This window comes from Pseudopipra pipra, chromosome 7 (genome assembly GCF_036250125.1).
Source record: "Pseudopipra pipra isolate bDixPip1 chromosome 7, bDixPip1.hap1, whole genome shotgun sequence".
NCBI classification, from domain to species: domain Eukaryota; kingdom Metazoa; phylum Chordata; class Aves; order Passeriformes; family Pipridae; genus Pseudopipra; species Pseudopipra pipra.
Window position 1 is genome coordinate 39118393 of NC_087555.1, and position 12538 is coordinate 39130930.

The following is a 12538-nucleotide window of genomic DNA, read 5'->3' on the forward strand; positions in this document are numbered from 1 at the left end:
TTCCTTCCCAATCTCATCTCCCTCTGCCCTCTGGCAGTGGGAAGCCATTCCCTGTGTCCTGTCCCTCCATGTCTTGTCCCCAGTCCCTCTCCAGCTCTCCTGGAGCCCCTTTAGGCCCTGGAAGGGGCTCTCAGCTCTCCCTGGAGCCTTCTCTTCTCCAGATGAACCCCCCCAGCTCTCCCAGCCCGTGTCCATAGGACACAGCCTGCCAAGGTGCCACAGAGACCCCAAACCCGTGACTGACCCTCAGCCCAGCACGAGGCTGCAGGTTTTGACATCCAAAATTCCAGCAATTCTCCAGTGAGCAAAGACAGAGCAAAGGAGAAAGTTCTGGAGATGGAGGATTGTCCCCATCCCTTGCACTGACTGCAACACCTGCCTGTTTAACCAGGGAGAGGGGCAGAGCAGAATTCCCACCCTTGGAGCAGAGACACTCCCGGTCCCAGCCATCCCTCCGGTTGCCATGGAAACCACCTTGCACGGAAAGGACAGTGCTGAACGTTCCCTTGAAGTGAGGCACTGCAGTGAGCTGGGCTCGTCTGGGCAGGTTCTGCTGGGCTGTCCTTCCACCGGGGCTGTCATTGCTCTATCTGTGCCCTTCACCACCCTCCAGGTTGGCTGGGAAACCGTCCTGCCCAGCCCCCAGCCCAAAGGGGGAATATTCCACCTTCCTCCTCCCTTTGCAAATGTCTTCAGAGCACACGGATGGCTGTGCTTTGATGCCCCACTGCTGGGCACCACCTGCCCAGCCACGAGCAGGTCCTGGCAGCACCTTCTGTGGCCTCACAGGGGCTCCTGAGCCCCCCCAGCCCCTGGGCTGTCACTCAGCCCCACCTGACACACAGAGCAACGCTGAATTCACAGTATTTTTAGCAAAATCCCACACCTTGGAGCAGGTGGGGACAGTCAGGAAAGGGGAGGGCTGTTCTCCTGCGGGGTCTGGCAGGACAAGGCTCCTTACACCGACATTTCCTGGCTCAGGGGCTGAAAACATTTGCACTCAGCAGTGCCCAGGTTCCTTGGGCATCACGTGGGTAAATGCCCACTGGAACAAAATGGGAATGTCACAGCAGTACACAGTGTCCCCTCACACCCACCTGCATCCTTTGCAGGATTGTTTTAATATAGAAAATAGTGTAATGAAAATAGATCTGTAAAGTTTTAAGTCACAGAGTAAATTTAGGGTGGGAACACAGAGAAGATGAAGTGCTCACTGCAGAGCTCAGAGACCAAGGGAAGATTATTAGTAGATGATCTTCTTCCATATAGGAAGGAATTACAGAACTATTTAGGTTGGAAAAGACCTCCAAGCTCATCCAGCCCCCCCTGTGCCCGATGCCCCCCTTGTCCCCCAGCCCAGAGCACTGAGTGCCACGGCCAGGCCTTCCTGGGACACCTCCAGGGTGGGCACTCCAAACCTCCCTGGGCAGCCCCTGCCAAGGCCTCACCACCCTTTCCATGAGAAATTCCTCCTGGTGTCCAACCTGAGCCTCCCCTGGCACAGCCTGAGGCCGTTCCCTCTCCTCCTGTCCCTTGTTCCCTGGGAGCAGAGCCCGACCCCCCCCGGCTCCCCCCTCCTGTCAGGGGGTTGCAGAGCCAGAAGGTCCCCCCTGAGCCTCCTTTTCTCCAGGCTGAGCCCCCCCAGCTCCCTCAGCTCATTCAGGTATTTCTGTTTTTTTGGGGGGAGAAGGGGGGAAATGCTTGGATTTGGTAATTCTTAATAACAAATTTCTAAAAATAGAAAAAATTGGCAACTGAATACAGAAAACCATCCCCAAGCTGTTCTTGCAGCTCAAAGCTGAGTCACCAGAGAGCAACCAGAGTGTTCCCAGACCTGGCCAGGGATATTCTGGTCATTACAATGGTGCAATTACAGATATCCCAGAGGGACCAGTTAGCCCAAACAAGGCCCCAATCACCAGGCTTTGTCAGGCAAAATGGCAAGTTTTGCATTAGGACTATTGCTGGGAGATGGGAACAGTTCTTTCCATCATGAGAGAGAGAAATCCCAGAGCCGTTCCATGATTCTGTGAAACCTTCACATGGAGCAGCAAATCCCAGTTCAGCAAATCCCAGAATGGTTTGGGTGGGAAGGGACATTAAAGCCCATCCAGTTCCACCCAGGGACACCTTCCACCAGCCCAGGTTGCTCCAAGCCCTGTCCAACCTGGCCTTGGACACTTCCAGGGATCCAGGGGCAGCCACAGCTTCTCTGGGCAACCTGGAACAAGGCCTCACTATCCTTATCATAAAAAACTTCCTTATATCCAGTCTAAATCTCCTTTTCCCCCTGTCCTGTCCCAACAGGCACCTCTGGCATCCTGCAGGGAGAGAATCATCCCCCCACACATGTTGGCACCCGAGCTGACGTTCCCCAAATGTGCCACCACCACAGCAGTGTCCATGGGAAGCACCTGCACCTCTCCCAGGTTATTTTCCACAGGAAAATAACTCCAGGCTGCAGGGTTTAGAGCAAATATCATCATCTGTTTTATTTTAAACCTCGCCTTTGCTTTCTCGGTGCTTATATTGAGATTCATAAAAATGCCACCTTAAAGTTCTATTTCCAAGGCAGTTTTATTTTTGACACAATGTTTTAAAGGGAGTGGGAATAAAAGCACGTGGGAAGGGCTGTTAAAGACACCAGGCAATGCGCACAGTGTTTTACTGCTCTCATTGCTCAGTTTAAGCTGCTGGTTTTCCTTCCATGGCTCTCCCTCTGATTTATTCATGTGTTCCAGCTCCATCCTTTCCTGGGCTGTTTGCTGAGGAAAGGGGAGCTGCCCTCAGAAATCATATTTACTATAATCATCTGCCTTTATTTTCTCTCCTACCTGTTCCAGATATTCCCTGGGTAGCTCCCTGGGTACATCTGGAAGTCATTAATGGCAGAGCCCTGGGTTCCACCCCATGTGTCACCACTCGTGGCTCACTCTCCAGAGACTCCCTAATTTGTGCAGGGAAGTTCTTCCTCCTGAGTGCAATCCCTCAAACTCCATCATCATTAAGACAAGGTGTTAAAAAACAAACCGGGAAGCACAAAAACACTCAGCAGTCGTTAAATGAAAATACCTTAATTAAGCAAAGAAGGCGATTATTATTGGAAACTCATTTCTTATTTACAAGAGGCATAAAATGTTAATGAGGATAAAGTCAGCAGTTGCCTAATGAAAGCCAAACCAGCTGGGTCAGACCATTTCCCCTTGTCCTGTCCCTTGTTCCCTGGGAGCAGAGCCCGACCCCCTCCCTTCTGTCAGTTTAATTCTATATTTCAGCAGCACATTTTTGGTTCCCCAACACTCAGAGCCTCGAGGCATCTCAGTAGGATTTGGTGGTGTCAGAACTTCGTGGGGAGCAACTTCTGCAACAAGGTTTAGGAGGAAAGAGCCAGTAACACATTTTAAGACTTTAATTTTATATATATATATATATGTAATTTAAAGAAGGTGAAGATGGCTGCTTAGTAAACAACAAACAAGGGAAGGAGGAGGGTTGGGGCCATCAGGAATAGGACAAATAAGACAGGATTGAGGCTGATCAGAGAAGCTTAACCATGGAGAAGTCCAATTCACCACCCGAGTTTGGGCTCAGGGTTAAGCAAGGACCAAGATAAAGCAGCTGCCATCCAGACCTGAAGTCAATAACTGCACATGCTGATTTACACCAAAGAAGATTTTTGGCTGGTTTGTGCAAGAAAGGTAATTATCTGCTTTGGCCACGAAATTACAGGCTATTAGGAATAATTTTATCCATTTAATAATTAGAAGATTAAGCAAAGCTCTCAGTATAGAGGTAGTAAGAGTTCATCTTGCACATTATGTGGGACATAGTTCATTAGCTGCAACTGGCTGCTCTTAATCTAAAGGGTAACAGCTCTTTGGCAGCAAAAAAATCCCATTTCTTTCTGGGGTCCATTAGTTCCAGCCCATCAGGACAGGCCCATTGCCTTCCCTTTGTCCATGGCAGACTGGCTCTGCTGGGAGTAAATGACAGCAGATTACCCCAAATTCCCAGTGTTTGAGCCCAGTCCCTCTGCACACCCTTGCCAGGCTGCTCAGAGCCTCCCACACTCCCTGGGTCTGTCCCCAGCTCGTGCTCAGAGCAGAATAAAAGCAGTGCCAGGCTCTGATGGCTTTGGAAAATACAGAGCTGGGGTGGGGGCAGGAGGGGGGAATGGGAGTGGAAAACATCCCTGAGCACGGGCTGGGGAGCACTGGGCTGGCTCTGTTGCTGTGGGTCTGGTTCACACTGGTTTTAGCAGAGTGGAGCATTTGGGGTTTCAAAGGTCCTGCTGCTGCCACAGCCCAAGATCCATCCCCCAAACCCCAGGATGGTTTGGGTGGGAAGGGGCCTTAAAGCCCATCCATTCCACCCCCTGCCCTGGGCAGGGACACCTTCCACTAGCCCAGGTTGCTCCAACCTGGCCTGGGACACTTCCAGGGATCCAGGGGCAGCCACAGCTTCTCTGGGCACCCTGGGCCAGGGCCTCCCCACCCTCCCAGGGGAGGATCAAGCTTGATTAACAGAGGAGCTTTATCCAAACCCAAAGACTCTGTTCTTGTAAGGGCATTCTGAGATGAAGGGACCAAATACTGCTGCAGAAATAGGAAAAACACTCCTTAATTCCCATTTTAGTATTAGAACTAAATGCTTGTCTGTATATATTGATATCTCAGGAGCAGCCTGGCTTAACAGAAAAGGGTTAAACCCTTCAGGGCTCAAGTAATTACAGTCCAAATGTGTTCTGGACTCTTACAAATAAAAAATGATGAAGGACACGGGATAAAAAGCTTAATATTTCCCATAGAGATGAAGGGGGTGGTCCTTCTTTTTCTATTTAAAGCTTGTAAACTGTCCAAAGGACTCCTCTTCCCCTTCCCAGGGCATATCTAATTTCTATTTGCCTAGAAATTAAGCCTCCAATCAATCCCCTTCTCCCCACTCCCCATTTACACTGACTGCATTCACTTCAGACTCAATCAAGGTGACCAGGACAACGAGCTCCATCCAAGCAGGAAAAAACACTTGTGTGAAATAATCAGAGTCCTCCAGAGATGTTGGATGTGCCTCCAGAGAGGCACTCAGGGCTGGAACACTCGAGGAGCCTGATGGGGCTGCACAAAGGGACCTCAATCCAAAGAATTGCAGACAGGGAGCTGTCAGCCCCCGGGGCTGAATGCAAATCCAGCTCCCTCTGCAATGCAGGAGCGTTTCCCATCAGCTGGAGATTGGAATGTACTTCAGCAGATTGAATCTCCTCCAGCCTAAACAGTGTTTTGGTTTTTGACACGAGCCTGCTAATTATGTTTTCCACTTATACCTGGAAATTTCAGCAAATATTCTAGACAAGCCATTTCTGATTGGAATGATTCCATGTGCTACAAAAAAAGGAGATTTCCCAGGTTTTGGGAGATGTTTATGTGAAGATTAAGCAATTTGTCAGTGTAGGCTGGGATAGTTATATGGAGAGACACATTTATCTGGTCCCAGAGGTTGGAAATGCTCAAGGTTTTAGGAATACACCCTTCAGATGCCCAGTTCTGAGCCAGGCAACAGGAGAAAATCCAGCCAAGCTTCCTCAGGGTTTCTAGGGATGCATCTACATGAACATTTAGCTCCAGAGGAGCTGGTGAAACTAAACCAGCAGCAGATCCTGCTGCCAAGGAGCCCATGGGGTGGGAAGGGCAGCAGGACAACCTCCTGGCACAGGCTGCCCTGAGGAGTTGTGGAAGTTGGAAGTGTCCAAGGCCAGGTTGGACGGGGCTGGGAGCAGCCTGGGCTGGTGGAAGGTGTCCCTGCCCGTGGCAGGGGGTGGCACTGGGTGAGCTTTAATGTCCCTTCCCACCCAAACCAGTCTGGGATTCTGTGATACTTTAACACACTAAGAAAAAACATTTCATAGGATCACTAAGGTTGGAAGAGCCCCCCAAGACCGAGTGCAATCCTTCACCCAGCACTGCACATCCACCACTGAACCGTGTCTGTACCATTCTATTTTTAAATAACCCCCCCAAACGTGCCCCCTCCCACAGCTGAGCTGTTCAGTTTTGTGTTTCCTGGCACAAGCACATCAACACTGTGGGCAGCACCTTCCCCTGGCCCAGACTTTCCTCCCACCATGGCTTTGCTCAGACTCGTAGCAAACACCACCCTAAAGGTGCCTCACACGGGCAGGGCAGGGCTGGGCACCTGCTCCTGGCCAGGGCACAAGAGCTGGGGGATGTCACCACAGCTCTGACAGTTTTTTGCTCCCATCTGGCCCCTCAGAAGGCCCCTCATGCCTGTGACTCAACCTCAGCTCCCATCCAACCTCCCAACTCCCCTGCAAGGGCAGAGCTGACTCAGTCGTGGTCGGGACGGCACAAATCACCACAAAAAACACATTCAGGGGAGTTATAAAGTGATCTGTGACCTCAGAGCTGAGCTGAGTTACAGATAAAGTCATGCTGCAAGTCTCAGCTCCAGCACAACTTCCCACCTGGAGCTCAGTCTCCTGAGCCCCTCCAAGCAGCAGTGAGACCCCAGCACCATGGCCAGCACCAGAGTCACTGCAAGGGCTTCAGCTCAACTGGCACAGGAGCTGAGAGAGCCACAAAAGCTCTGCAGTGCTGAAAGGATTAACTCTGCAGCCCTGACACCCCCTCCCCAGGCAGGTCTCAGACTATCCCAGGGCTTTTCCTGTGCCCTGTTCTCCTCCTGCACCCAAAACAGCTGGGGTGCCCTATCCTAACCCCAGGGGTAGCTGTGCCAGGGGCCTGGCACGTGCACATTCCATCCAAACAGGTGGGAAATGGATTGAGCTGAAACAGGAGGTGAAAAGAGAGATGTTGGAAGGGTTTGCTGGGTGATTCTGGGCAGTTTTGCAGCAGGGCCAGACCCAAGGGCTGGGACCTCCCTGGGGACAGGGCAGGGCTGGAGGCCCCATCCCTGCAGGGCTCTACAAAGCCCTGTGGATGTGGCACTCGGGGCCATGGGGCAGTGGTGGCCTTGGAGAGCCTGGGAACCTCTTTGCACTCAGTGTTTTCCAGAACAAATTATCCCTGTGTGAACCAATCACTGCCAGTCAGATCCTAGGAATCGTGGAATCATGGAATGGGTTGGGCTGGAAGGGATCTCAAAGATCACCTAAGAATAATCTGTGGCCAGATTTGAGATGCCATTCCTACATTTTTCTATCTTGGAGAAGTCCTGAGGTACATCTCCTGTTGCAGGGAGCTGATCTGTGAATTACAGCTCTGAATTCACACAGCCAAGGCTTTGGCAACTTTTCCTGCCATCCTTCTCCTGCTGGACCATAACTTAATTCTACTCCATAAAACATTCTTGAGTGACTCAGCTGTTAAGTCATCAGAGCTCTCTTTCCAGCTCTTCAGTTTGGATACCCAAATTAAACAACTTTCTGAGCAAGCCTGAGCTGACAACTTTTTAGCTGACAACTTATTAATTAAACACATCCCTTCTTTCCAAGTGCAGTCCCTGTTCTCCAAGGAAAACGGGCTGAGAGAGGCCCAGAAGAAGAAAATTCAAGACCTAAGAAGTGCTAAACCGTGAACATATGAAAGATCTAAATATCATTAGGTATTTATAACCTCTCTGCTCATTATCTATGTATGAGCAAAAGAGGTTTTTACCATTACAGAGGGTTTTTTGCATATGGATGAGTCATGCCAAAGGGAGTAACAGCCCTGTTTCCCAAGGATCCCAACCCCGAGTGCAGCTCCTGCACAGACACACGAGTGCCTTTCTGTGTAGGGCTCTCCTGGTGTGTCCCTTCATCCAGAATGCACAATTACTCTGCTCCAAATAGAACCTGACTTCCTTCTGGGCTGCCAGGCAAGACCCCCTGGAAGCTGAGTGGTTTCTGAACGGGAGACACCACATCCATCAGCTCCCCTGGGAGAGGGGATCCCTCAGCTCCACCAGCCCAGTTCAGAGCTTGCTGGGACTCTCCCAGGCTGAGCTGGGGGCACTGGGGTCCCTGCCAGGCTGAGCTGGGGGCACTTGGGTCCCTGCCAGGGCTGCAGCCCACCCAGGGATGGGGGTCCCTGGGGTGCAGGGGGTTGGTGTGTGCCGTGAAAGATCCCGTTGGAAAGCTCTGAGGGAGAGGATTGGATGGAGGGGAAGCAACAGCTCAGGGGGTCCCAGCCCCTCCCAGCACCCCTGGCCACGGTACAGCTGCTGCATCCCAACCTCTGCCACGTGGCAAATACAACTCCAGGAGTTCAGGCCACTCTTTGCCATCACAGCTCAGGATGGTTTGGGGTGGGAGGGACCTTAAAGCCCAGCTCATTCCAACCCCCTGCCACGGGCAGGGAAGGGAACCTTCCAGCCACAGTTGATGGCAACTTTACTTAGGCTTTCTCTGCACCAAAATGGGGAGCAAAAGAACATAAACCAAACTTTCTTCTGATTAAAGCACTAACAGAGTGAGCTGTGCCCTTATGGAGAGCCCTGGGTGCTGCTGGGGCTGAGCACTGAACCCCAAGGATGCTGGCCCAGCCCTGAGTTGTTCCCTGCCAACAGGCCCCCCCAGCAGCCCTGCACAGTCCCATTTTCCCTTTCCAGCAGCTCCTCCAAGGATCCATGGCACAGATGCTGGGGATGAATCTCCCTGAGCAGCCAGGACACTGAGGAGGTGAGTCAAACCTGGGTGAGGCTCCAGCACTGAGCCCTGGAGGGGATGGGAACAGAAACCAGGGTTTGGGAAACCTCAGAGACGTGGGATTTACATCTGCCACGTGGAAGTGTTTGTTCTCCAGACAACAGTAAAATAAGGAGATAATGGTATAATCCAAAATAGATTTTATGGTTTCTGTTGACAGGGTAATAGGAAAAATAGACCTCTTGGAGCGTTTAATCATCGTGGTAATAAAGCAGGGAAGCAGAGAGTGTCCCCAGAAGAGATCAATGCTCCATTTCCCAGGATCTGCAAAACTCACTGTGGGCTGTGCCAGCCCCTGTTAAAGCAGCAGAAAGAGCAGCAGCAGTGTGAGAAACCACAACAGAGCAGGGTCAGGTACATAATCACTGGGTGTGCTTTGCAAATGCCTGTGAGGGAGATAAAGTGGTAAAACCAGGGAATTCAAACAGCTCCTTCCCTGAGGAGCCATCTCCTGACAATGGGGCTAAAGCCCATGGACAGGGATCTCACTGCCTGCACTGATGGCAAAGCAGCCCAAGGGAGGGCAGCGATGGTTGCAGAGTCTGTTCAGGGAATGGTTGGAGTTCCCTGGGGAGTTTCTCTCCTGAGTTGTGCCAGGGCTGGACAGCCCTTTCCATGATGAAGTTTTTCCAGTATCCCACCTGAGCCTCCCCTGGCACAGCCTGAGGCCGTTCCCTCTCCTCCTGTCCCTTGTTCCCTGGGAGCAGAGCCCGACCCCCCCTCCCAGCTCCAAACTCTCCAACAGAGCAGAAAGGGCTTGAACTCTTTGGTTTCCTGGCCAGATGAATAACATTCCTCCCTGCTCTCCTTGTTTCAGCACCTGAAGGACCCGTTGCACATCACCAGTCACTGAGGAAGGGAAGTCCATGCCCCAAAATGCATTTTATCCCATAAATCCAGCGTGTTGCTCCCTCTGGTCTGAGCTGGCACAAGCAAGGCTGGCCCACCCCAGCTCTGCTGCTTCCTTGTTTAGCAGCTGCTGACCCTTGATCTCTTGGTTTGCCATTTCACTGCACAGATATTTTCACTCTGGGGTGAGCTGATTATCATTTTTAAGTGTTTCTGCTTTGAAGCCCCTCACGAGATTGGTTTTTGAAAGGCTTCTTCTTATGATTGAGGAGCTGAGGAGATCACAGTCATATTTCACCCTGATAACTCACATTCTTGTTTATTACAAACCTTGGCTTAGCCAGGTGATAGATGAGCCCACTCCTGGTTTTCCTTTGGAATATCTGTGGGAAGGGTTTTAAGAGAAGACCCCCTTGAGTTAATGTTTAAATGATCTGAGGGACTTGACATTATTCTCTCTTTAATTAAACTCTTGACACATCCCATATTTCACTCCTCCATCACCCCTGGACCTGTCCAAGCCTTGCTGGTCTGGAATCCACAGCTCCAGCAGCTCTTGGCTCTGTGCTGTGGAAAAGGGGCACCCTGAGTGGGGCAGCCCCGTGCCAGGAGGTGCTGGCTGGGTCACAGCCTGGGATACTGCGCTGGCTTTGCTTCCCATAAACAGGAATTCCAGAGCACAGCTTCCCCAGGGAGCTCCACGTGGCCATGCCTTCAGCCCTCCCCACGGAGTCCCTGTGCCACCCCCCAGGGAAGTGACTGCCCTGATTCCAGAGGGGTTTCCCAAAGGGAAGGACCCCCCCAGTGTACCAGGTCCCTGGGCTTTCCTTCATCCCATTTTCTCCAGCCTCAAACTTGGGTTTACAAGAGGCAGCAAACCTGCTCTCCTGGATGATTTACTGCTCCTCCTATTAAAAAGTTTCCTGGAATTTCAAAGGAATTTGGGAAAGAACGTAATTAAAATAGGAAGAAAAATTGCTTCAGGCATTGTTGTCACTCCCCAACAGCATTTAGTGGCCAGTCCCATGCAAATCCAACATAATATATGGAAAATCCCCACACATTCCACAGAATCCTAAACCCCTGGGATGGTTTGGGTGGGAAGGGACCTCAAAGCCCATCCAGTGCCACCCCCTGCCATGGGCAGGGACACCTTCCACCAGCCCAGGTTGCTCCAAGCCCCGTCCAACCTGGCCTTGGACACTCCCAGGGATCCAGGGGCATTTAAAAGCAACCCTCCCAAGGCCTATATAAAATAAATATGCATAACTTTAAAATATCAGAGCGTCTTCTTTAGCCTGATTGTGGCTGTATCAATAAAACACCTCATCACAAGATCTGCCCTTGATCCATTTGGATAAGTAGCAGGGTCATACAAAGCCCATAAAATCCATTTTCCCTGGACTGGGGGAATCCATGTTTTCAGCCACATTCCCTGCAAAGCAGTGGGATGTACTTAACAAGCAGGATCATCCCTCACAGTCCCATTAGCATTTACAGGGGTGTCATTAATGTCAAAGCCAGAGAGCCAACGCCAGACCTAAAATGTCAACTGGCCTCCCTGATAAACCCAGCTCGGTAATTACTTTGGAGAGCAATTAGAAACCTCATTTTTCTAGGGGAAAAAAAACCTGGATAGAGGCTGTTTTTCTTTAACCCAAACACCCCAGTCCTGGAATGCTGCCAAGGCAGAGAGATCCGTTGCTGGCAGTGACAGCAAGACACAGGTTTGGGCTGTGCCTTCAAAATCTGGAAATGTTACCAATTAGCATTCCAAATTATGTTAATGAGGCAATTAATAGGATTTCTCTAAGGAAATGCAATAATCAACCAAATCCCAATCAAAGAGAGATTGCTCTGCTGTATAACAGTAACATTTTGGATTCAGATTTTATATCTTTGTACTATTGATGAGGAGACTGGAGCCAGGCTGGGAGAGCTGGGGGAGTTCACCTGGAGAAGAGAAGGATCCAGGGAGAGCTGAGAGCCCCTTCCAGGGCCCAAAGGGGCTCCAGGAGAGCTGGAGAGGGACTGGGGACAAGGCATGGAGGGACAGGACCCAGGGAATGGCTTCCCACTGCCAGAGGGCAGGGAGAGATGGGACAGTGGGAATTCCTGGCTGGGAGGCTGGGGAGGGACTAGGATGCAATTCCCAAAGAAGCTGTGGCTGCCCCTGGATCCCTGGGAGTGTCCAAGGCCAGGTTGGACGGGGCTTGGAGCAACCTGGGCTAGTGGGAGGTGCCCTTGCCCATGGCAGGGGGTGGGATGAGCTGATCCTTAACATCCCTTCTCACCCAAACCATCCCACGATTTCATTAAATACAACACTTGATTATTTGTCTGTCCCTCCCAGTGCAGTAATTCCTATGATTCCTGACAATAATCACATCCCTCTGTACCAGCCCAGGGGTGGAGTGGTTTCTCTTCTGGCACAGGAGGGATGGAATTATCTCAGCACAGCAAATGATGGCCACAAAGTGGGCTCAGCACCAGCTGCTCTGTGATTCCTGCTGCTAAAAAAAGCTCCGTGGCAAGGACACAAAACAAGGAGAAAACAAAATAGATCTGAAGACACAAAGGAGCACAACTGAGGCAATGCTGTAAAGGCACTCAGAGGGCTGGGTGGTGATGGCCACTGCTGGAAGGAGCCCTGGGGTGTGGGTGAGGGATCATCCTGCCCTGGGCAGTGGGGCTCCCTCAGGACGGACCCAGCACCAAGGGTTTGTAACTCCAGCCTCCTGCTGCTGCTGAACACTCACCATCATTATCCTGCAGTCAAGATCTGCAACTATTGAGCAGGTCTGAGCAACAAATGAAGGAAATTTGCTTTGCTAAGCTGTTCTCAGGGTCCCTGACCTCACACTCTGTCCTAGGAAATCCCCCCCAGGCTGCAATGGCATTTGTTCTGAGGATGTGCTTGGAGACCTTCTTCCATCTCATCCACCTTATATTCCCATCCAAGATGTTACATGTTGTAGGTACATCACCCTTCATGTGCTCCCTGCCTTATTTAATGTCCCATCACCA

The 12538-nt window shown here is 51.1% G+C and overlaps 1 long non-coding RNA gene across 1 annotated transcript; it reads left to right on the forward strand.

Moving 5' to 3' along the window:
* The first annotated feature begins 346 nt into the window (after window positions 1–346).
* On the forward strand, window positions 347–2557 carry LOC135417641 (uncharacterized). The gene is made up of 2 exons (XR_010432166.1): window positions 347–613; window positions 2308–2557. It is a non-coding gene; the product is annotated as an uncharacterized LOC135417641 (long non-coding RNA).
* Window positions 2558–12538: the final 9981 nt, after the last annotated feature.